Source organism: Pithys albifrons, chromosome 3, assembly GCF_047495875.1.
Source record: "Pithys albifrons albifrons isolate INPA30051 chromosome 3, PitAlb_v1, whole genome shotgun sequence".
Taxonomy (NCBI): Eukaryota; Metazoa; Chordata; class Aves; order Passeriformes; family Thamnophilidae; genus Pithys; species Pithys albifrons.
Genome location: NC_092460.1, coordinates 7,524,880 through 7,547,061, shown reverse-complemented (window position 1 = coordinate 7,547,061; position 22,182 = coordinate 7,524,880). Strand labels below are relative to the sequence as shown.

Sequence of the window (22,182 nt, the reverse complement as noted above, 5' to 3'; positions counted from 1 at the left end):
CCCAGCTATCAGTGGGAATGAACTGCAGATTTTGTGCTGCCTGGTCTGAAAAGGAAGCTTAGCAAAAACTTTTACCTGCCCAGCTGGGGTGCAGGAGGAGGTGAATTAGACACAGGCACCTACAGTAGCAGCAATTCAAAGTCTGAGGACAAGGTGCCCTTGCTGGCCTGCAAGGACAGCCAAGAGAGGCTGACATTCACTTGACACAACATGCTGTCAGAACAGCTGGCTTGAAGGATCAGCATCAGGTGGTAGCGACAGAGCAGACAGAACAGCAATGCCAGGAAGCCAAGGAAGAGAGAAATAATCCAGCAATCAAATTGTTTGCATCCTATGGATGCAAGTCCCCCAGATCTCTATGGCCATGAGGGAGCACGTGTAGCCACCCACCTCTGTAAAGGTCCACAGTAGGTAGGGAAACACTGAGAGGATGGAGGAGTTGCAAAAGTCAGGTTCTTCTCCATCTTCCCTATCTGTCTTCTCTACCAACGCAAATTGCATGAGGCAAGTCAACTTTCCAATATTGTTTTATTTTTTAGTTCCTCCTTGACCTCTGCAGTGCCAACAGCAGCATTTGGGAAGGTATCCAGGATGACACTGAAGCTTTTATGACAAACCCCATTTCCACTTCTGGAAAAATTCTCCTCTGTGGATGATGTTGTCCATGCTTGGTCTCAGGCTGGAGACTAATTTTATTTTTAGGACTCATTCTTTACCATTGCAAAAGCTATTCTTGTCTAATTAAGAAAAAGAAGGATAAAAAAAGAACTATCTCCAGTATTGCCAGTTGCAGCCAATTCTGAGCAAAAGTAGTCTCTGAGGATTTTTCAGTTGCTCTGCATTCCTGGTGAATCAGGACCATCCATTTGAGAAGCAGGTGGAACATCTGCTTATGGGTCCCCATTGCCCTGTTCCCAAACCACTTCTTCCCCACAGCACTGCCTGGGGCAGCCTCCAGGCAGGCTCCTTACAATTTTGCTGTCTGTGGTCTGAGGCACCACATGGCAGACAACCATCAGCACAACAGAGGAGACCAAGAAATTAGGACAAAATGCAGCACAATGCACAACCCCCAAATTCCTCATCTAGGGTGTCTTGGTGCCCTCTTAGGCAAACAAGGAATCACAGAACCATAGCCCCAAACTGTGGCCAGATCTTGCAGCAACATCCCAGGATGAATTCAAACACAACCAGCCTGACCAACCTTTCCAACCTGTGGCTAAATCACAGGGAGGGATCTGGGGCGCATCATAGAGCATTTTGGGGAGCTCAGGTGCACCTCAGTGCTCTGCAATGAACACACAGGTCCCTGCTTGGGCTCCTGTTTCTCCTCATGAGCTGGGTGAGAGCCCCAGAGTGTTTAAATACCCTCCTGACCTGAACCACACTGCCAGGCTGCTCCCATGAGCTGCAACCCCTGACATGATCCAGGAAAATTCTGATGCATAAAGATGAGATGGTTAAATAAGGTATATTAATAACTCAGCAGCTCTCAGAAGAACTCTCTACTTGGAGTGCTCAGGACATTTTGCAGAAGACTCAATATTTTTTTTTTTGTAATAGAGGTTAGACAGAGGTGGACAAAGTGCTACCCATCCATGTGAGCGGCAAATCAAGCAAGTGGGAGAGAGAAGAGACAAAGGAAGCTGCAGTGGGCTCCAGCCTGCTGCCCAGCCATGCTACCAGGAAAAAAGACATCCAACAGGCTGCTCTGTCACATCCAAGACGATGGAGACAGCCTGCCAGCTTACAGGCTTACCACTACTCTCAGCATATTTATATTAGGGATTTTTCCCCCCCTTAAAAGTCCAGCTCTTAGCATACAGAAACAATAACAACCACATATTTCCCCCCAGTCATGGAGAAATGCAAACCACTAGTTCCCAAGCTGAAGAGAAGAACAGGCTTGGAAACTGTGGTAATAACCCTGAAGCTGGTGGGCAACAAACAATGCTGAACCAATCTCATGGTTTTGAAAGGCAAAAAAAGATAAGAGAATGGGCAGGGGGTTTGGTATTCCCCATGGCAGGACAACTACAACCCCAAAGACCCCAGAAGACCAATGTGGCCTCTGGCTGATGGGGATGGGGCAGCGAAGGGAGCAGGCACAGCAGGACCATGCCAAACTCTCCCTCTGGGCTCCCCATCCAAGAGCCAATGGGGGTCTGTGTGACAAAGCCCTCTCTTACCCTGAATGTTATCCTGTCAGATCTTCCTTATACCATTGGGTGGCTTTTCTGCCTAACAAGATGGGGAGCTGGGTGTTCTTTCTGCTTTGCTTGTAACTGAAGAAAATTTTCTCCAAGCATGGGGTTCTAGCAAGATTTAGGCTCTCTCCCTGGATCCAAACCCAGCTTTCCATTGAGACGTCTGTCTCTGTTCAACATGTGGATCCGCACTGTCTTCTCAAGTTTGCATAACCCTGGGCTCTCCACAGGCAGTATTATCTTCCTGCCCCTCTCCTTACCCCATCCCAGTCCAGGCTCACAGCCCCTCTGGATGCAGCCCATCTATCCAGAGAGGGTTCCCAGCAACCTGCCCTGGGGCTGTACATGCTAATTTAAGGGTCTTCACCAGTTTGTATTTGAAGCATGACAAGCAGAAACCACGGCAAGCAGTAAACACCCTGCAATCCCAGCAATTCCCAGACTGTATGTCCTGAAGGAAAAATCCTGGCTGATAGGGAAAAAGCTCAGAAGCAGGATGAGCTAGGCTAAAAATTGTCATTACTTCAAAAGTTAAGGCTTAAACAGTGTCCCTCGAGACAGGCAACATCGACCTGCTTGCGAAAACAAACACTGCCAGCCTGATCTGTGCCTGTGCCGGCTCAGCCCGAGCCAGGCTGCCAACAGCAAGTGCGCAAAGCTGGGTCATTCTCTTAAGCTGAATCTGGCTGGTAGAAAACACAGAACAGGAGGAGATTAAAATAAGAAGCAAAATATAATCTTGTTAGCTGCAGAGAGTTTTACTTTACAAATCTTTATCACAGGCTCAGGCTGGCACCCTTATAAACACAATGCAGTGATGCGAGACACGTAAGTGCTCCCACAGTAGGGGAAATAATCACTGAATGAAAATAAGTCAGATAAGTTACAAGATAAGAGAGCTAAAACTGAAAGGATGACACTGCATCTGGTGCAAATAATTATTTTGGCATTTTTCTGTCCAGCGCTAATCCTCAATGGCTTGAAAAGATTCAATCTGTGTTTAGCACCGCCAAGGAATCATGACTAGAAAACAAAGAGTAACTAGATTAAAGTCTTTCTACGGTCACAGGTCACGTCTGTGTCACATCTGCTTAAAATGTTCCTTCAAGGGACAAGGAAAAAAAGGAAATTGGACTTGAAAAGATTGCACTGAAAAACGTAACCCCCAAGTTGCAGTTCTAGGTTGGTTGTTTGGCATTCTGGCATGAACAAGGAAGGGCATAGAAAGATTATTACTTTAAAACTTTCTATGCTCAGGAAGGCAAAACCACCACAATAAACATCTGAACAGCAACATACTCATTCATAGCCCCAGTCTGCATGCAGTCTGCTCAGAAAATGAGCAGAGAACACAGGCTTCAAGGAGCTGCATTTACCAGAGCAATACAATTAACACCGAGAGAGGATTTTTTTATTTCCTATTAGAGCCAGCTGAGCCTTCCTGATTATTTTTAAAATGCAAAGTCCATTATGGTGGCATCACTGTTTCTCCCTGATGTCCTGCAGCTGCAGAAATGCAATTTAACAATTAACCTTTTACATCAATGAACACAGAGAACAGCAAAGGCTGGAGAAGCAGCGCAGCGCCTCGCAGCTCACCACCACCAGCACACTGAGCAAAGTTAGCACACAGCTGCGTGCATCCATGGAATACTGCTTATTCCTCCTCCCTTCTACTTTCTATCCCTCCTAAAACCCCACAACTTTGAGGTCGCTGGAAAAGGCAGCTTTCCTTACCTGTTCCCACTGACAATGACAGTGCAGGAGGAGAGAATCCGACGGGTTTCCGAGCTATCCTAGCTGTGCCCGTTGGCTCTTTGCTGGTGGGCTGCTCCCAGGACCAGCTGGAGCACCGCAGTGCCATAAAGCATCCCGAGCTCCCGGCACAGCCCACCGCCAGCGTCTGCTGCCAGACGGGGCTTTGTCGGAGTCTTTCAGAGCAGGCACGAACTGACCGCGGCACGTCTCCGAAGGAAACCTGCCGTGGAAAAACGTGCCATTCCTGCCCCAAGTCCTAAGCTTTCCCTTCAACTGCCTCGCTCTGAAATCCAGCTCTGGAGGGTGCCCCTCTCTTTTCTCCCAATCCAAATGAATCCAGCAGCTCCCCGCTCTAGCCTGCCTTTCACTAAATGACCCTTGGAGGTGGCAAGAGGATGTCCAATTTGCTCGCCGAGCGCAAGGCATTAACGAGGAGCGATGCAGCCCGTGGAGAATAATTGGCGGCGCGGGAGCGGCGCGGGGCTCTGCTGTTGCATTGCTCTCCTCTCCTGCATGTTAATGAGCAATGATGTCAGCAAGCCAAAGTCACCGCATCCCATCCGGACCGCGCGCCGCGGCCCGGCCACCCGCCCGTTTATTTACATGGAAATCAGCCCACTCTTCGAAATCAATAAATCCTGTAGGCAGCTTAGGCGAAGGGAGAGGGCGAAAAGCTCTCCTCGCTGGCTTGCGTGTGCGTGTTTCAAAGACTTGGCTCCACACCAGCAGCCCAAATTGAACGGTGTGAAGACACTAATTATCTTTCGCCAGCTATCATCCTATTTGATGCTGACCGAACCTCGACTTGCTGTCAAACTTCAGGCATCGTTTCTTAGGTACACGAGCTATTAACACAATGATCCGCTGGCTCCAAGCAACGTATCCTTTTTCTCCTGGCTTTCAATGCCCTCTTAATTATTTTCTGTAGTCATTTGCTATGATTCCCTACTGGTTTTTAGACGCAGCATGTTTGTGCACCAGCGGGGCTAAATCTTCTGGGAAACACAAGTTATTAGCATGGCATTTTGGTCACTGCATATTTTAATACATTTTCTTTCATACGGCCACAACAGATGAACGATTCACACCTTTTATGTGTGTCTCAGGTGAGTACTGCGAGCCCCAGGAATACACCACCTCAACGGGAATGATGAAGCCTCTTTCCCCTGTGTTTCCCTCCCACTGGAAAAGAAAATGCAGAGAAGGAGCTACACTGCCAAATCTCCTCTGCTGCTCTTGAAGTCCGTTGCTTGGGACTTTGGTGGTCACAAATGAATCCTTAAGTCAATGGGAGGAGTGTACTTCCCAGCTTTTGCATTTGCAAAAAGTGAGTGATATTAAAAAAATCTAGTTTCTGTAGACTCAAAAAACCACACTGAAAGCAAATAAAACTTGTCCAACGTACAGTGCTTCGTATTGAGAAATCCACCTAGTCTGGGAGCTGGACTCCTAAACTGCATATTGAGATGCAGATTGAAATGGAAATTGAGCTCTGGGTGAGAGCCCAAGACAAGAGGTTGTGCACTACCAACCTTGAGATAACAAAGGGCATGAAGATGGGAGATACCAGCCAGGTGAATGGACAGTAAGAGACACAGGAACCAAGAACTGCCAATCTTTTGGATAACTCCAGATTTCACAGAGACCTTGCTCTTGGCAGTATTAGCTATGTTTATAGAACACAGAAGGATACAGAAACTACAGCTGTGAGTCTTTCTGCAGCCCTCAAATGCCTTAAATTATTATTATTAGGGCTCATAAATTATGTTTCATTACATGGAATTATACTTAAAATCTCAAGGGCGAGATCCTTTGGTCAAGTGGGACAAACCAAGAATGTGCAGGGATCTGAACTGCCTCAGACAACTTCAGACAAAAGAAAATATTCAGGGACATTGATTAAACATTTCAGCTTTTACAGTTCCTTTTAGTATTACCCGCTGCAAGTCCAAGAACTGAGCACTGACCCTGTTACTGCACCCAGCCAGGTCAGACCTTCCTTTCATGGAGGAAGAGTTTTTGCTGGAGATGGCTGCAGTGCTGAGGATGGTCCCTCCAACTCCTACAAATACACAGAGCAACCGAACTGCTAGGAAAAATCCCCCCACATCCTTCAGCTTCCTAAACTGGCCCATTTTGCCCCTTCCAGCTTGCACTGGCACTGTGGGCAGGCTGTCAGTTTGCTTCTCTGGTTAACATGCCACGGCCCCAAGATGATTCATTCCTCTTAAACTCAGAACATATTAATTACAATACAAAGGAAATGAGACAAAACTGAGTTGGGCAAAAGCAAATAAAGAAGCCTGCTTATAAAATGATAATGTTGAGCAGAAAAGCTGTAGAGCAGAAATTGCCCGTGTTCCCTGGAAATGTATTGCTCCATGTGTACAGCACTGACTCAGGGCTACCCGGCACAAGCAGTATGAGCCAGTCCCTACAGCAGGCCCTGTAGGCACTAGTTTTCACTGAACACATGAGTAAAATGTCTGACTTTATCAGCATTTCCTTTCAAGAAGCAAAGGCCCTTCAGCTACAAACACTGGAGCAAAGTGTCTATTAGTGCTCCAAGTGCTGTTGGAGCAGGACCACCACTCGGCCTTGTTCTTGGGGGGAAGGTTTGCAGGGCATTAGCCCAAGTGTCCAACCCCACCTCTTGTCCAGTGTGCTCTGTGGGACAATCTACAGCAGCTTTAGTCACCTTGCACCAGCCTGACATGATTCCACCCCAGGGTGTGTCGCAGTGTCATCCACACATGATCAAGCGTCCTAAAGCTGGGTTCTGCTTGGCTTTCTTGGCCAACTGATCATCCCTAAAAAAGGAATCACACCAGCAACTGCAAACTTCTAAGCTGATACACAAAGATAACATGAGAGTGAGAATCATGAGCTGAAGTAAAAGACCCAACACTTACAACACCTCAGCTGCATGCCTAGTTGTGAGCAGAAGAGCTTTGTGTCTCCAAACAGCATGTATGATCACCATTGCTCCTGGCAGACTTCTTGTTCCAATACTTGCAAATCTAAATATCCACAAAATCCAACAAAGAGGCTCTTCTGAGACAAGAAATCAGATTAGAAGCTGCCACATTTGGACACACAACTGTCTTAGAGAAATGGAAATGAGCCCTTCCTGCTTTGAAAGCTGCCGGTTCGTTGGCAATTGCTCCATATTACTGTTACCTACTGCGAGGCTTGTGAAAAGGTCATGTGTTGGAATAGCTCCAGAAGGCACACAAGATTTCTTGACGGATTCTGCACATTATGCAGGTGAAATGGGTGTTTCATTAAGCAGCAAGGAGAACACTGAGCTGGTGGAGCACATTACCAAAGGTCACGTGAAGGACTTGCACCATTACAAGGATGGATGCTGACAACTGCCAGCAAGGAAGCAAACAACCAGAAGTAAAAAGCTACTGAAATAAAGATCAGAAGCAGAGCGCCCCTGCTTAAGTGCAGAGGTGTGAGTTGGACAGCTCTGCTTGTAAAGTAGCACCATCTTTCTTCCCTTTGTTGCTAGTTTTAATGACAAAGAGGCAAACCCAGTCAACTTTAAACCTTCTGCCATTCGCACTCATCCCTACGGCTAATTTAACAAATTACTGTAAGAGCCCACGTTTTATAAATGCTGTATTTTATCACCTTGGTGCATTGATTGTCAATCAATAGGGCTCCATGTGACAATGTTGACTATCCTGATGACAATGGGCTGCACAGCATGGCCACACACAGCAACAGCACATTGGTGTCCTCAAGGTCACTGGGCTACTAACCTGATGAATGTCAGATCAAGTTGCCTTTCTGAATTATTTAGTGAGCATCCTCTGCTGCAGCGTGGCAGGGCAGTGCACACAGCACTGCTACCTGCAACCTCTGCCACCCCAAAATGCTGCCCATGGGGATGAAGACTGTCCCCTGCACCACACACACCACCAGCCTGTCTGGGATGAGAGGGATGGCAGGTCCCCCTGCCCCCATCAAGCCTGTCCTGGCTTGCAGCAACAGGCACAATAACAGATTACTTTCCCATTGCTCTTTCTGACCACAGAAATGCAGAATTGAATACTCACAGTGGTTTTTTCCCCTCCGTTCCCACACTCACCCCTGTAATTTGCAGAGCAATCACCACTGGCCAAGGCAGTGCTCCCACCCCAGTGCCAGGACAGGATGAGCCCAGTGTGGTCCCTGGACACCAGGCAGTGATAAGCATCAGAACGAGAGGCTGGAGAGGGCATAGATTTGCAAACACCAGATGGGAGAGGCAAGGGAACTGCAAAAAGCTGTTAGAAAGCAGGGAAGGGAGATGATCCTACGTGGCAGGGTACAGCCCCACTCCTCCCAGCCAAATGCCTGGCTCTTCAGGAGACACACAGATATGTCCAAGGTATGGGTAAAGCTCCTTGGAGAACTAGAGTTATGAAATACAGGTCAGGACTTTAAATGAGGTTGAGCTCCCTTTTTCTTTATTCCTTTTTAGCAAAACAGTAGACCCTTCCCACACCTCTCAATGCCAGAAGCAGGGATGTCTTATCTCAAAGAAAAATGTGATGGAGGGAGGGGCAGAGAGAACATCATAAGCAGATCATTAATCCCAAAACTTGGCCTCCGCCGCTTTTCCTCAGGGCTGCCATTTGTACCTTCATGTGGCTGCTGCCTGAGACTGACCGAAACAGTCCCGCTCCTCCTGCTGTCACTGCTGCTGCTTTCCACTCATTTTTGGCAGAGCCATGGGTAAAGATCTGTGCTGTCAGTTTGCAAGGAGGAATTTAGTTTTTAAAACACCACTGAGCCCAGCAGCAGCTGACGCAGAAGGGGAAGTACAGCCCATACGCACTGCGGCTGATTTTAGAGGCAATTTTCTGTATTTCCTACCAATTCACCCAGCGAGACAGGCCTAGCCCTGGCTGGCACCCTCCAGTGCACAGCCAGAGCTAGACAACGAGGCTGTGGCCATGAACTCAGCCCATGCTGCCCATGTCCTCTGGCAGCTTTGAGCCACACAAACACAGGGATGAGGCCTCACAGGACCCAGCACAGTGTGCAGATGCTCATGAGCATCCCTGCCCTGCACCCCATCCCCTCCATGTCAAGGCACTCCAAAAGGATCCTCATCCCCTGACTGTCTCTACCCAAGGGCTACAAGCCCTGGTGCAACCCACAGAGCACACTGACAATGGCATCTCATCAATCACAGTATCTCTTTCTCTCCCTTTTTTTTTAATCACCTTAATGCAAGAAGCTTTAGAGAGCTTAGCACAGTAAGGCTTTCATAGCCTCCAGCTTTAACTCGGCCCTACTACGTGTTTTTACTTTCATATGTTGAAATCAAATTAGTAACCAAATGCGAACAACAACCTGGATGCCCCTGTGCTTTTCTTCCCTTTGCTAGCCTGATAGGCTTCTCATCTGAAAGCTTTTTAATAGTGTCCTTTAATGATGTCTACAAAAGCTTCATTAAAGAGCTATTGTAATTTAACCTACATAAACTCAACACAGTTATTTTTGTAATCACGTATTTTTCTTGGGGCTTTTCCACAAACAATAAAGCTTTCACTGAAAATATGTTACAAAAGAAATGCATAAATCTTCAGCTTATCTGGTGGTATGCTTTCCAAAGATCTAAACCTTTGATCAGCAACAAATTAATTTTCCATTTACACAAAATAGAAGATGTATTTTCAGGATAACCAACTAGCCCTGCAAGTCTGCATTGACATGTGCCTTGGCAGCAACTCAGGACTCCCTTGCTGCCGCCCTTCTTGCTGCCTGACACTGTCAGGGTCGCTGTCACATCAGATGATTTTTATTTTATTTTTTGGCTTCAAACCTGTCTAACAGAGTGTTTCGGGTCAGTGGTTATGTCCTGAGGATTTCTTGTCTTCAGACACTGAGCTCCCCTCTGCATTAGCCATGCATTGCCTGGTCCCACCACCAAAACTGTGCACCCCCTAGGAGTGGGGGCTCAACCATTTCCGTGCTCAAGAGGTGAGCCTTGAGCCAGCCCAGAGTACTGGACAAGTAACACAAGTTCGGTTTTTCCCTCCTTAAACCAGACTGTGCACATCTTTGCTGGCTGCTGCTAGCAGGATTTTGCTGCTTCCCTTGCCCCGGCCAGCACCATAGGACACCCTGCACCCAGTCAGGTGCCACAGGCAGGTCCCAGGGCTGCACAAACCTCCAGCCAAGCTCCCCTGAAACCATCAAAGGTTTGAGATGGCCATGTTTCTCCTCCCACCCAGGAGACACAGCTGCCTGATCTTTGCCAGCTAAGAGAAAAGACCCATTTGCTGCTTGAACCCAAACTATGTTAAATGCACAGGGAAGTGGTAAATCCAGTATATTTTTGGACCCAGCCAATTCTCTCATAATTCATCAGGGAGGAAATCATGCACACTGGCTCATGAACAAAAAGGGGCTTTTGTGATGTCTTCAAGTCTTGTTCAAGCCTTACATTTTTCAGTGTATCTGCAGACACAGGATGATCAGACATGGTCAGGAATACACCTGGCTGCTCCCCTCCCAACTGCTCAGTGGAAAGAAAGATGCCCAAACAGGTTTTTATTTCAGGAAATAGACCTGGGTGACACAAAACCAGCTAGTGCCAGCAGATAGACTGGCATGTGCTGTTTCAGTCCACCCCAAACTCCAACCACTACAAGATTTCCACAATCAAGCTAACCTTAAAAAAAAAACCCAAAACATAAAAATCCCAGTAAAATTATGAAAAGTGACATCTTGATTTAAACTTGGGTACTTTCCCATCCCCAGCCCTCTTAAGACCATGGCCCAGTGCCCTTCCTGGAAGCCCTTCCTAGAATGCACAGATAAGTTTGTCCTGTCATAGGCAATGGAAAGGTTCCCAGCCTGGTTGTCCTACCAGTTGAACCTGGATGGAGCTCCAGTGTCCCCCAGACAGCCTGGTACTGCACACACATGACAAGAGATGTTTGCTATTCTTCCCTTTGTTTTAATTAGTAATAACAACTTGTTTTTGTGGCTTGACATTTGTTCATACTCAGGAATAAATTGCTTCCTTGAATGATACGCTGAGATTACAACGGGCTTTCTGTGTTTGTGTTGGTTTTAGTAGCTCATAACAAACCATGAAATTCATTACTCTTGCCACAAGCACCCACGAGATGTGCCAACCAGGGTGTGATTTATACACAGCTCGACTCATGGAAATTAAAAGGTTTTAATGTTGCCTGCAAGAAGTCCAGGGTTTGAAATTCTATACAACTGAATTACAGAAAAAAAGAATCCCAGATGCAAACTACTGCACTGTTTTATCTGCCTAAGGACTGAACATTAAAGTCAGGGTAAAAATAATTCACTAAATATTAAGTGTATAATTTGGACAGCCTTTTTAGTGACAAGCCTTCTGGCCGGCAAGTTACTTCATTCTCATCTGTTTTTAAGTGCTTGGAAGCTATTAAAAGGAAGATATTTAAGAGCAAAACTTCTCTGCTACAATATAATTCATCAAAGCATTCTCACTGAAAGGAATCACTAGAGAACAGCCTGTGCGTCACCATCCTTAATGGGAATGGCCTGTCAGTCATACTCCAGTCCCATTTCTCCATGCCATGTCAAGCCTTGTACATCAAACCTAATATACAAATCGCCAGCTCCATCAAGATCATTAGAGCTGCTCAGCCCGTCAGGGAAAGGTCAGTCCGTCGCTGGCTGATGGCTGCCTGCTCCAAACACAGCATCAATCACAGCCCTCATCAAAGGCAGCCACGGCAGCGGGAACGTGCAGCTGGAAACCTGCATCCCTTTCTCCTGTAACCTGTCATCCTCTAAATCTGCTATTCTCTTGTTGTAAAACACGGCCAGGCTTTTATCTTATCGTCATCTATAGGGAAATGCAACTGTATCGTCTGCTCTAGGAACAGAGGGGATCAGGACCTGCAGGGAGGGATTAAGATCGTATCAGGTGAGGGCAGGGCAGAAGTGCGGCCCCTGACTCCAGCACTGGCTCTTTCCTCCACAGGGTCCCAGACTGTGCCCACTCCCTTGGGTGGGTCCAATACAGGCAGTATCACAGGCGTATCCCTCCTCACTGAGCCAGACCCAGACCCAGACAGACACACGTGGTGACAGCCCCAGGGAAGAGTCAAAGCCATCCCACTATAAGGAGATGCTGCTTGTTTCCATCATAGCCACACTGAGGCATGGCTTGCAGATGTCCTCAGCCTGAGGACATTAGGAGTGCCCAACACTTGCAGAGAGGCTAAAATCAGCATGCCAGGCTGCTGCTGCCTTCCACCAGCTGGAGCCTCAGCCGTGGGGCTCCCGGCTTGTACAAGCCCATGAGGGCATTCCACCAGAGCTCAAGCACCAGGAGGGGTGGACAAACCCAATCGCTGGTGCTTGAGAGGGGGACAACCAGCATTACAGAATGCTGTGGCTCCCGCCAGCCACTGCTCATTAAACACGCTGAAAACACAGACCATTTCTTCCTCTTTTTTCCCTGCCATGCTGTGCTGCATGCAGCATTATCTTCAAAGGGCGAAGCAAACATGTTTGCTAAACATAAGCAGACTAAATACATCAGCCTTTTAGAAGCAATTATTGCTGCTAGGGACTTAGTGCGTCTCATTGTTTGGTGGCTCAGGAAGAATTTTGCTGGCTGTTTTGGAGTGGGCTGTTTTCCAAAGCAAGCACTCTGTGAGACAAGGCGTAACCCCTCCCCAGGGAAATAAAAACCAGGTGGGCATCCAAAGGAGCAGTGCTTTCTTTTTGCTGAGCATTTAACTCACAGTGTCTCCTTGGAACAAAGGAACAGCAGCTTGGGGGTCAGTTTGGCTGCTGCCAGTGAGTACACTGAAGGCAGACCAGCCAGGATCCTGCGGCAGAGGGGTTTGAAAACAGTACCTGGGTTAAAGCTGGGAACCTTCCTGCTGCGTGCCCAGATGGGAGGGGATTGCTTTGACCACTAGTTAGACTGGTTACACTGGTACAGAGCAAAGAACCAAAACACAGAGGAAAGAATGCAACGAAGCAAGTGCTGGGCATCGTCCTCTTCCCTCCATCCCAAACAAGCTGGGATTCTCCAGATCAGGATGGCTTACTGGGCCAAGGTATTTAGAAATGTGGAGTTGCAACGTCAGGGCAACATCTCCCCTTTCCATGGCCTTAATTCAGGGTGAACAGCTCACTCCTCAAAATTCCTTCTCTGTACAAACTGCAATCATTCCCTTGTGTCAGTGTGGAGGGGGAATGCCGTTTGGTTCCTTGTGGTACTAAGCACTTCAAACATATCTCAAAAAGATGAGCAACCATGGATGGCCAAAGCGACAGATGGGGGAAGGAGTAGGGAAGCTCACGATACCAGTGAGACTATTGTAATTAGTGTAATAAGCTGCAATCGCAGCTCAACAGCTGCCTTCCCCTCCCTGAGCGTCTGCTGCACACACCAGCACAAACCATGGCCAAGGATTTTGACACTTGCTGTGCTCTGAACATCTCTGCTGTGAAAAAAGCTCTGACTTTGGTAGTTTTCATTTCACATAAGGCACAGAGCAGAGCACTTACCTGCTTCCCCAGCCTCTCCACCTCCATCTGAGCAAGTAGCACTCTGTGCTTAAGAAGAGATATGAAACTGGGTTTAGCCAAGATTAGCATCTGTTTTTTGATATTAGCTATTATTTTGCATGTGACTTTGAAGAAAACCTTGCCTCCCTTATGTTGAGACAAACCTGCCATATGCAATCTTCTGCAGTGCCTGAAACCTCAGAGATGAGCTGTTCTACAGAAAACGGCAAAACATGACAAAAAATCATTTATGTTGGGCATATACAACCATCCTTCTCTCATGGGTATGTGTCTAATGTTCTTCTCTGAAGCACTTCTAAGCTAAATTCCCTTGAAACATAACAACAAAGCTGGCAACAAGCACATAGCACAGAAAAATTGTGCGCAGCTTCAACTGTGTTCCTCCACCACTCTCACCCCTAACCACCAGTTTTACAGCCTCTATCAACATACACAGTCAGCACAGGAGTTGCAAAGCTGCTGATGTGACACGCTACAGGTCCTACATTGCAAAAATATGCCGTGGCTTAGACTCAGACTAATTCTGACTCATTTCTGGTGCTCGCACTCCAGGAGGGAATGCTCTTTTCACTTCCTTTCTGCTATCCCTTGGTCTTATGGAGGTGGTCAAGGGAAGCAGTCAGATCCTCAGGGTATCTGCATATTTTCGCAGTAGTTAAGAATTCACTTTTCAGTGATTTTTAGTGGGTATTAGACACACAGAAAGTGTCTGCTGTGAAGATGTTTAGAGGTGTGAGCTCCAAGCTCTTCAAGCAAGGGACTATTTCCTGCAGAGCTTGAGAAAATGAGAGTATGAAGACAAGAAAATAAGGACAAGCTTGGAGAGCAGAGAATGTTTATGTCAAAGAAATTTAACCCCTTATAAAAGAATGAAGCTCAGGCTGGGTGAGAGAGCTGAGGAGTAACTGCAAACAGGAGGTTTGTTGAATGTTTCCTCAACGACCAGTTAGGCAGCTGGAAAGTAAGTGGCAAGTTAATCAAAGCCATCTACGTGGGGTGCTACAAGGCATCGCTTCATGCGAAATGAAAAACAGGACAGACCAGAGGCTGAGGTGCAGTGAGAAGCTCTCTGTGCTGCACTCCTGGCACAAATCACACCACTGTCGTGACTGCCGCTGGGGTTGGCCCTCTCCTTTCTCGTGCAAAGTATGGGGGAAAGGTATCAGAAAGCAAAGAGCACAGTACAGTCAAACCTTTCACTTGCTGCTCTGCTATACGGTGCCAGTGGAAATTAATGCGGGCTTCAAGTACATGAATGAATTGTGGAGACATCCGCAGCGAGTCTATTAGCTAATTAGCCAAGATTAGCATTTATTTTATCCAACAGACACTCAGGTAAAGGAGGTAGTTCTCTCTCTGTATACCTGTTAAGTAGGACAAAGCAGTGTCCTGGCAACAGTAATACAAAGAGGAACTTTCTCTCCCCCGAGGGCGATGCCCATGGGCACAGCCTGAGCTGGGCATGTCATTTGTTGTGGCTGGACGGGGTCCGCATCAGGTACCTTCAGCCCCAAAGCTCAAATTTGGCAGCCAAGTACCGCTTTTGATACGAGCCATCAGACCATTCTTGGGCTTATGGTACTGGTCTAGAACAAGATATCCTAGAATCTGATACATGACCCTGTGTTATCTCAAAGGAATATTCGATCCATCAGGCTGCTACTGTTTCAGATCTTCCATTTACGATGTGAGAAGTCTAACACACCTTGCCACAATCCTGTATCTGAGGATGCAATGGCCAGCAAATAAACGTATTTCAACCATTTAAGTAGCTTCACTTAAAAAATGTGAGGAACACTTTCAATTTATATCACCAGAGTAATCTGATACTTTCTATGCTGTTAATGAAGCAAGCATTAATACCACTTTATAATCAGTTCTAATCTTCATGGCATCATTTCACACTCATGGATAACTCACTAACTTGGTACCTACAGCTCGTGCTGGATGAGACCCCCAGACACAGCCAGTTTCCAGCACCCTGAGAACTCAATCTCTGCTAATCCCAGCCTTTTACAGCAACTCAGACCAGAGCAATCTCAAAAAGGAGACACATGAAGTCATTTAGGCTTATCTCTCTAATTGCATGCCTGTGAACCAGGGGTTCAGTGTCAGCCACTTGCACTCATATCAGATACGGCAGCCAGAAAAATCAGACCTAAAATATTTACTGCGAGCATTTTGAGAACTGTAGCAAAACTAGTGAAATCCTGCTTACTGCTGCAACTCCAAATGCAGCGCCAGCTATGGGAGACTCATCAGGTAACAAAGCAAGCGTTCATGCCTCTCCCCTGCTGCAGCCCTTTCCAGGTCTGTGGCTGTGTAACACAGACTTCAATTCTCTCAACAGCTTTCTTGCAGTGCCCAGTGCCAAGAGAGTGGAAATGTTAATGAATACTGGCCATAAATAATTAATGCACATTTTCCTGTGAGTCCTGCTGTGATTACTCAGGCCCATCTTTCTTTCTTTTTTATCTTTGCACAAAATACCAAGAGTTGAAATTATACCCATGTGATTGAGCTGCTGGAAACATCACTGCATAAACCAACACCAACAGGGTAAAATCCAAACACAGATTTCCAAGGAATGTAAAGAGATCGAACCCTGTCAGAGCAAATATTTCCTCTCAGCTACCTCCTCCCAGGATCAGCAGAGAAAGAAAAGGAGAGGAGACAAGCCAACTATATTCTTTCTTCTTAAGTGAAGTTCTTTGTCTGGTTTTATTGTCTTTTTCCATTGCATTTGGAGGTCCTGGCCACAATGGGGATCCACTGCAGGTACCATCAGATAAGGGCATCTTCTGGGTACCACCCTGGGGCTGGCTCTGCTCTGACACCAACCCCTGGACAGCTGCAACAGGAACTGCACTGTTCCACTCCATCTGTAGCTTGGACGATGTCCATGATTTGTTTGAGGTTACACAAGCAATCCAGGACAGATGTGGAAGGGAACATGGATCATCCAGAGGCATTGCTCCATCAGTGACGCTCACCCCTGGTGTGCAAAGCACAGTTGACCACAAGATCCACCACAGCTGCATTTGCAACGTCACAACAATCATTTAGGCACCATGATATAGAAGCACTAGGATATTGTTTTCTGGACCACTAGAATTGATGCATTTGAGTCCTTCCCACTAACGCTCAGCTATTTTGCAAACCAAACCGAGAGCTGCAATTCCCCTGGGATACTCAAGAGCACAAGAATAACTGAGCACCGAGAGTCAGCCGGGGCTGGCAGCACTGGGATTGGGGTTTGTGCACGCTGCCAAACGTGACACGTGGGATTTTGAGTGCTGCCATCCAAGCACGTCCCGGCTGGAGCGAGTGCCGGTGCTGGAGACACGTTTGTGCCGCTCCCTGCAGTTCTGCTTCGCGGGGCAATGCTCTGGGCCATGGGAAACGTTTCCTCTGAGAGAGCAAAGTCATACAGCCCAGATTCAAGCCAAACTGCTAAAAATGTAAGAGACTCAAAGGACTAAAGCTTGTGTACGTCAGAACTTTTGGTAATTCCTCCCAAATACATAATTTTTTGGCATGGATGCTAGAATGTAACTGAAGGGCAAGTATTTAGTTCCGTTTCAGCTGGGAGAGCCCCAGCTTCTGTCTCTCCGACTTATATATAGAAGCAGGCTCATTACGCAATATGTGTTAGAGCGAGTTCTGTGCCGGGGAGGGTGTGAAGTTAAGGCTAACGAGGGGAATATCATTAAGAGTAATAAACAGAACAAAAGAAGGAACAAATAGGCTGGTCTGAAGCACGGGCTGCTGCCACGTGTATGATAAGGAGTCTCCAAAGAGAAACATTTGAGTCTCTTTAAGATTCAGGAAAAAGGGCAGCAAACGATGGATGGGGTGTGGGGAATACTGGTGAAGAACTGGTGCCAGCTGGAGAGGTTGCTTTTGAAGTGGTGTGGAGAGATGCTGGGTGGCCAACACAGTGCCATATATTAATGCATGGGAAATTTAAAGGCCACTGTGGACTGAAAGATGCATTATCGCCTTCAGAACTGCCCCTGAGACACCATCCCAGCGCCCCAGTCCAGTTAATACACATAAATGGACCTTTCAGAAGCCCACTGCAACTTATTTTGTTTGTCTGAGTAACATTGATGCCAGGAATAAATGTACATCTATATGGTCTCATTTCAAATTCACTGCTGCCAGGAGAGCGAGCCCATAGGAAGCACCAACACCCACCTCTTGGAGTCAGGGCCTCAGATGCTGGCGCATTCCCACCGCCGGCCTGAGAGGGCTGGGTGGATTTATACATCACCACCTTCATGAGTAAAGGAACGGTGCTGTTTTAGTAAGCCTCTGGAAGCAGCTCACTTCCACCCCCTCAAAGCAGCTCAGCTGGGAAAGGACCTACTGGTGCCCAGCAGGATGCTCCAGCACCTCCGGTGTGGTCCTCCATTACCACACTGTGACAGCCCAACAGAACCCTGACGTGGCAGCACGGGGGAAGCCAGCTCACCTGAGCTCCCTTACTGACTTAAGGTGACAGCTGCCTTGTGGAGAGGCAAAAAAAACAAACCTTTTAAAAGAGAAAAACAGGAACTTTTTTCCCCTCCTCTGGGTGAACAAATAGACTCACTTAAGGTGTAAGTAGATGAAGTAGCTAATTAAGGAAATAACCGATAACTTCAGATCATTAGAGGAAGCAGCATGTTGCTGCCATTATTCAAATGGTAGCAGAGCAAAAAAACACTCATGCAACTGAAACCTTTAAAACCTATAGACAGCCTGATCCACATGAGGGGAGCTTCCCTTATCACCCCATTCCTGGTGCCAAAGCCACTGAGGAAAACACTCAAATCTCCTGGTAACTTCCCACAGACTGAACATTTAATCATCCCCAGCCACCACTGCAAAAATCCCAAGTGAATGATTTGCATGTTGAGAGAAATTCACTGTAAGCAGCAGCTGGATCTTCTGCCCTGGGATGCAGCCCCAGTCTCTTTTCAGCAGCGGGAAGAACAACCCCTTTACAGAAATAAGTCAAATACGTTGGGCCATATGAATTTTGCTTTTGGCATCTTGTGCTGACTGTGCTCCTCAGCCAGCTGCCCCTGGGATGGACTCTGGGATTTCTCTACCCACCCCCAAGGGGTGTTTGCACACCAGTGCCACGTCTCTCTCTCTAATTACTCCACCAGTTGCACAGATAAAACAACTGCTGAAGGAGGGAAGGAATCCTAAAGCACACAAATAATTTGCACTGCCTAAACAAAGGCAAACAGAGGATGCTGTTAAACCTCCCCCTGCCAGCACTGGGCAAACAGCCCCAAGGAGCTCTGGCCAGAGCAGACTCCACAGACTGCAGGCTCCTCTGCCTCTCCAGCAGGAATAAATCCTTGTTTCCAACCAAAACTGCAGTTTGTTATTAACACAGCTTCCTTCTGTTTAATTCCTAAATTATCCTAAAGCAATTGAATTCAGCAAGTTGATTAAGTACTTTAAAGTTTGTTTCCTTCAAAAGAAGCCTTTGTTTTGCCTGAAAGAAAATTAGACTTTTTCTTCTGAATTCACTCTAACAAAGACATAAGAAATCCAACATCCCAAAGTTAAAAGTACCCCTTTATCCTGTATTAAACACAGCTGCCAAAGGTACAGAATTCGCATTTTGTCATTCCACACAAATCCTTGCAACAGCTGAGAAGACACACAGCGTGTTTGGAAACCCGGAGCTGAAGATAAGCTCCAGCCTCCTGCAGGGTTTTACTCCTCAGGGGTTTTCAATAGAGTGAAAAAGCAGGAGCAGCTCAGGGGCTGGTGACAGAAGTCATGTTTGCATCGAGGAAAAGTTTTACTGTGTCCAGATATTAGGTCAGATTTTAGCAGAGGATACAGTTCCTGGGGAGCTGGCAGGGCTGTGCCTGGTGCCCGGCAGCCCCTGCCTGCCCCTGGGCTCTGCCCGCACTGAGAACCAGTGCTTGCAAAAGCAGGCAGGAATCAGGGCTGAAAAAGAAAATCATTTCCTAATGCAAACATTTGTACAGCATTAAAGCGGCTTATACTTTCAGATGCTATAAATCGGGTGTGATTACTTACCCTGGCTAAACAGGCATTCACACGCTGGAAAACCCCCAGGAAATGAGTGAGGGCAGAGAGGAGAACAGGCAGGACGGACCGTGGAGCATCCTCGGGAGATGGCAGTGCCCAGGCTTGAGTGCTGCCTGCACCCCGACAGCAGCTGCGGTCATCTGGGGAGGGCAGGTCCCCGGCGGCTGCCTCGGCTGGCGGAGCAACGCCCACCGCAAGTTTAGCTTATTGGAGAAAATCTTAAGCCCTGATCCAATCCTGTCCCTTTACCCAAATGCAGCTCTTTGCAGAGCCAACATCCCTTCCAGTTTTGACTAGCAATATGAAAGCAAAGTTACCTTGCCAGTATATAAATCACATGAAGAGAAGCAGCAACAACAACAAAAAACCCTCACTCAATTCGCTTTCTTTCTCCCCAAAAAAGTTTCTTATCTACCCACTTGGAGGGGACCACAGCTGTGTGAGAGCATTGAAGAAAGCCAGCAACACTCAGCTTCTATCACCGGATCAAAAGTCAGTAAGGTAAACAACAGGATGCCAATAAAACCAGTATTTTTAAGAATGCCTGCTGGCACTGCTGTCACATCTGGGGCAGGACTGTAACACACATAGGAGGTTTGCAGAAACTATCAGCACATGGTTCCTAAAGTTATACTGAATTTCAGAAAGGTAACTACTGAATCATAAAGTGCTGCTGGCAAACAGCCTGGCCAGCCAAAACATATGGTTTGCCTTCTCTTTTCAGCCTGGTGCAGACATTGACTGTAGAGACACATCTTTCTCTGCTACACACAAATCTAGATGCATGGCCATGATGCTCACTTTTGACTCTTGGGCTACTCTGGATCTGCCGGCAGCAGCTCGGAAAGCAAAGGGCTACAGCACGGGCAGCTGCCTGTTGCAGGCAGCACCCTGGAAACCTGCCTTCATCCGCAAACAACGGACAGTCAGGGATAAAAGCCTCTCGTGCAACTGCACATTCCAGCACTCGGTTACAGATGTGCAACCCTGGAGCAGCTCCAGGGCGTGGGCTGGCGTCTGGGTGAGCTCTGAATGCACACACAGAGCTACCTCCAGCGAGGGGGGGCGAGCGGTCTGCGCTCCAGGTGTCCTGGCGGACAGGCAGCAGGATCCAGATGTGGGCAAGCTGCCCCAGCCCTCGCACAGGCTAGTAACTCAATGAGGTCTATTCATGGAGGATTGAGTGAGCAGGGCTTCAAGGAACACAGAGGAAGTGCTTTTGAGGGGTATTCCCATTGTAAGTCCAAGATGCCCCTTTTGCACACTAACCCCTCCACTACCGCAAGCTTTAAATATAGAAATAATCAAAACATACATTAGAAGAATTTAGAACTTGGCAGTGTTGATCTAAGAACCATCCCACTTGGGAGCGGGGCTCGAAAAGCACAGGCAGCCTCGGGGAGGGTTGAGCCTGGCTCTCCAGGAACAAAAGCAGCTTACAAACCAGGTTTGCCACGTGAGAGCCTAATTAGAGACCGAAGCCCACACAGCAAACAGACAGACTACAGAGGAAATTGGAGTCTAATTTACATGGAGAACGATTACTTACTGCAACCAATTAGTGTCAAGCTGACTGACAGAATACCCAAAATATATTCTCCCCACCCTCCCCTGCAAGTCTGAGCTTTCCTTGCTGCATTATTTTCCCTGGGTTGTTCAGTAGGTGAGCAGTAGCACCTCATCACTAGACATGGGACAGCAAACAAAGACTTTCTGAGCTTCCCCATAACAAACACGGAGCTAGAGCCACCCACATCCCACCAGGACCAGCCTCGGCTGAGCCAGGGATAGCAACAGTGGAGAGCAGTGCAATGTACTTTCTTTCCTGGTCTTAAATCCTTAAATGGCATCCTGAAAGCCCCAAAATTAATTTTTTAAAAGAAGTGCTCCCCTTTCCTGAACATGTATTCTGCATGGGGGCTTTCACAACCTCATTTGCAATCATGTAGTAGAACTTCAGGTAAAGACTGTGTTCATGTTGCCTTTGCATCGTGCTCAGGATGTGGGTTTCAGATCCCAAGACACATCACTGGTTTCTGATACAGGAAAGAACTATCCCACAGCATCACTGCTGCTTCTAAAGACAGACAGCTCCAGATAGCTACTCAGCTGCTCACAAAACAGCCCTTTCATTGCAGACCCCTCTCTGGTTGTGCTGTTCCCCATGCACTGGCAGGACCATCACTGCTCAGTGGGGGAACGGGCGGTCCCACTACTGCTGGAGAGCCAACGTGGACAGGAAAACTCCTTGGCTGGCACAGTACAGGGGTGCCCATGGTCTCACCAGTGCCTGTGCAGATGAAGAACATCACCTTTGATCAGGGCTTCTCTCCAGCTGCCCTGGGAGAAGGCAACTTCATCACGTTTCCCAAAGACAAACCTGCTGCTAGTTCTGCAGAAAACCTGTCCCTCCTCTCAATCAATTAGATTCCAAACTGGTAAATAGACTTTAAAAATTCCTGAAATGCACACATGGAACCAACCAAATTCCATTTACCTTCCTTTTACTGGTACAGAAGAAACAACTCATTCTCTCATCATTTCCTCCTTCCCAACACCATACTCATTATTAATGGGACTGACTAATTGCTGT

General features: G+C 47.3%; 1 protein-coding gene across 2 annotated transcripts in view; it reads right to left on the bottom strand.

Annotated features, from left to right (window-relative positions):
* PRICKLE2 (prickle planar cell polarity protein 2) overlaps window positions 1–22,182 on the bottom strand; it is a 104,524-nt gene that overhangs the window by 37,779 nt on the left and 44,563 nt on the right. The window contains exon 1 of one of the 2 annotated variants that reach the window (XM_071550319.1): window positions 3,945–4,414. The exons of the other annotated variant lie outside the window; for it this stretch is intronic. The gene's annotated coding sequence lies outside the window, so the exon portion shown is untranslated. Of the gene's footprint in view, window positions 1–3,944; window positions 4,415–22,182 lie in introns of those variants that run through there. 2 annotated transcript variants of the gene reach the window in all.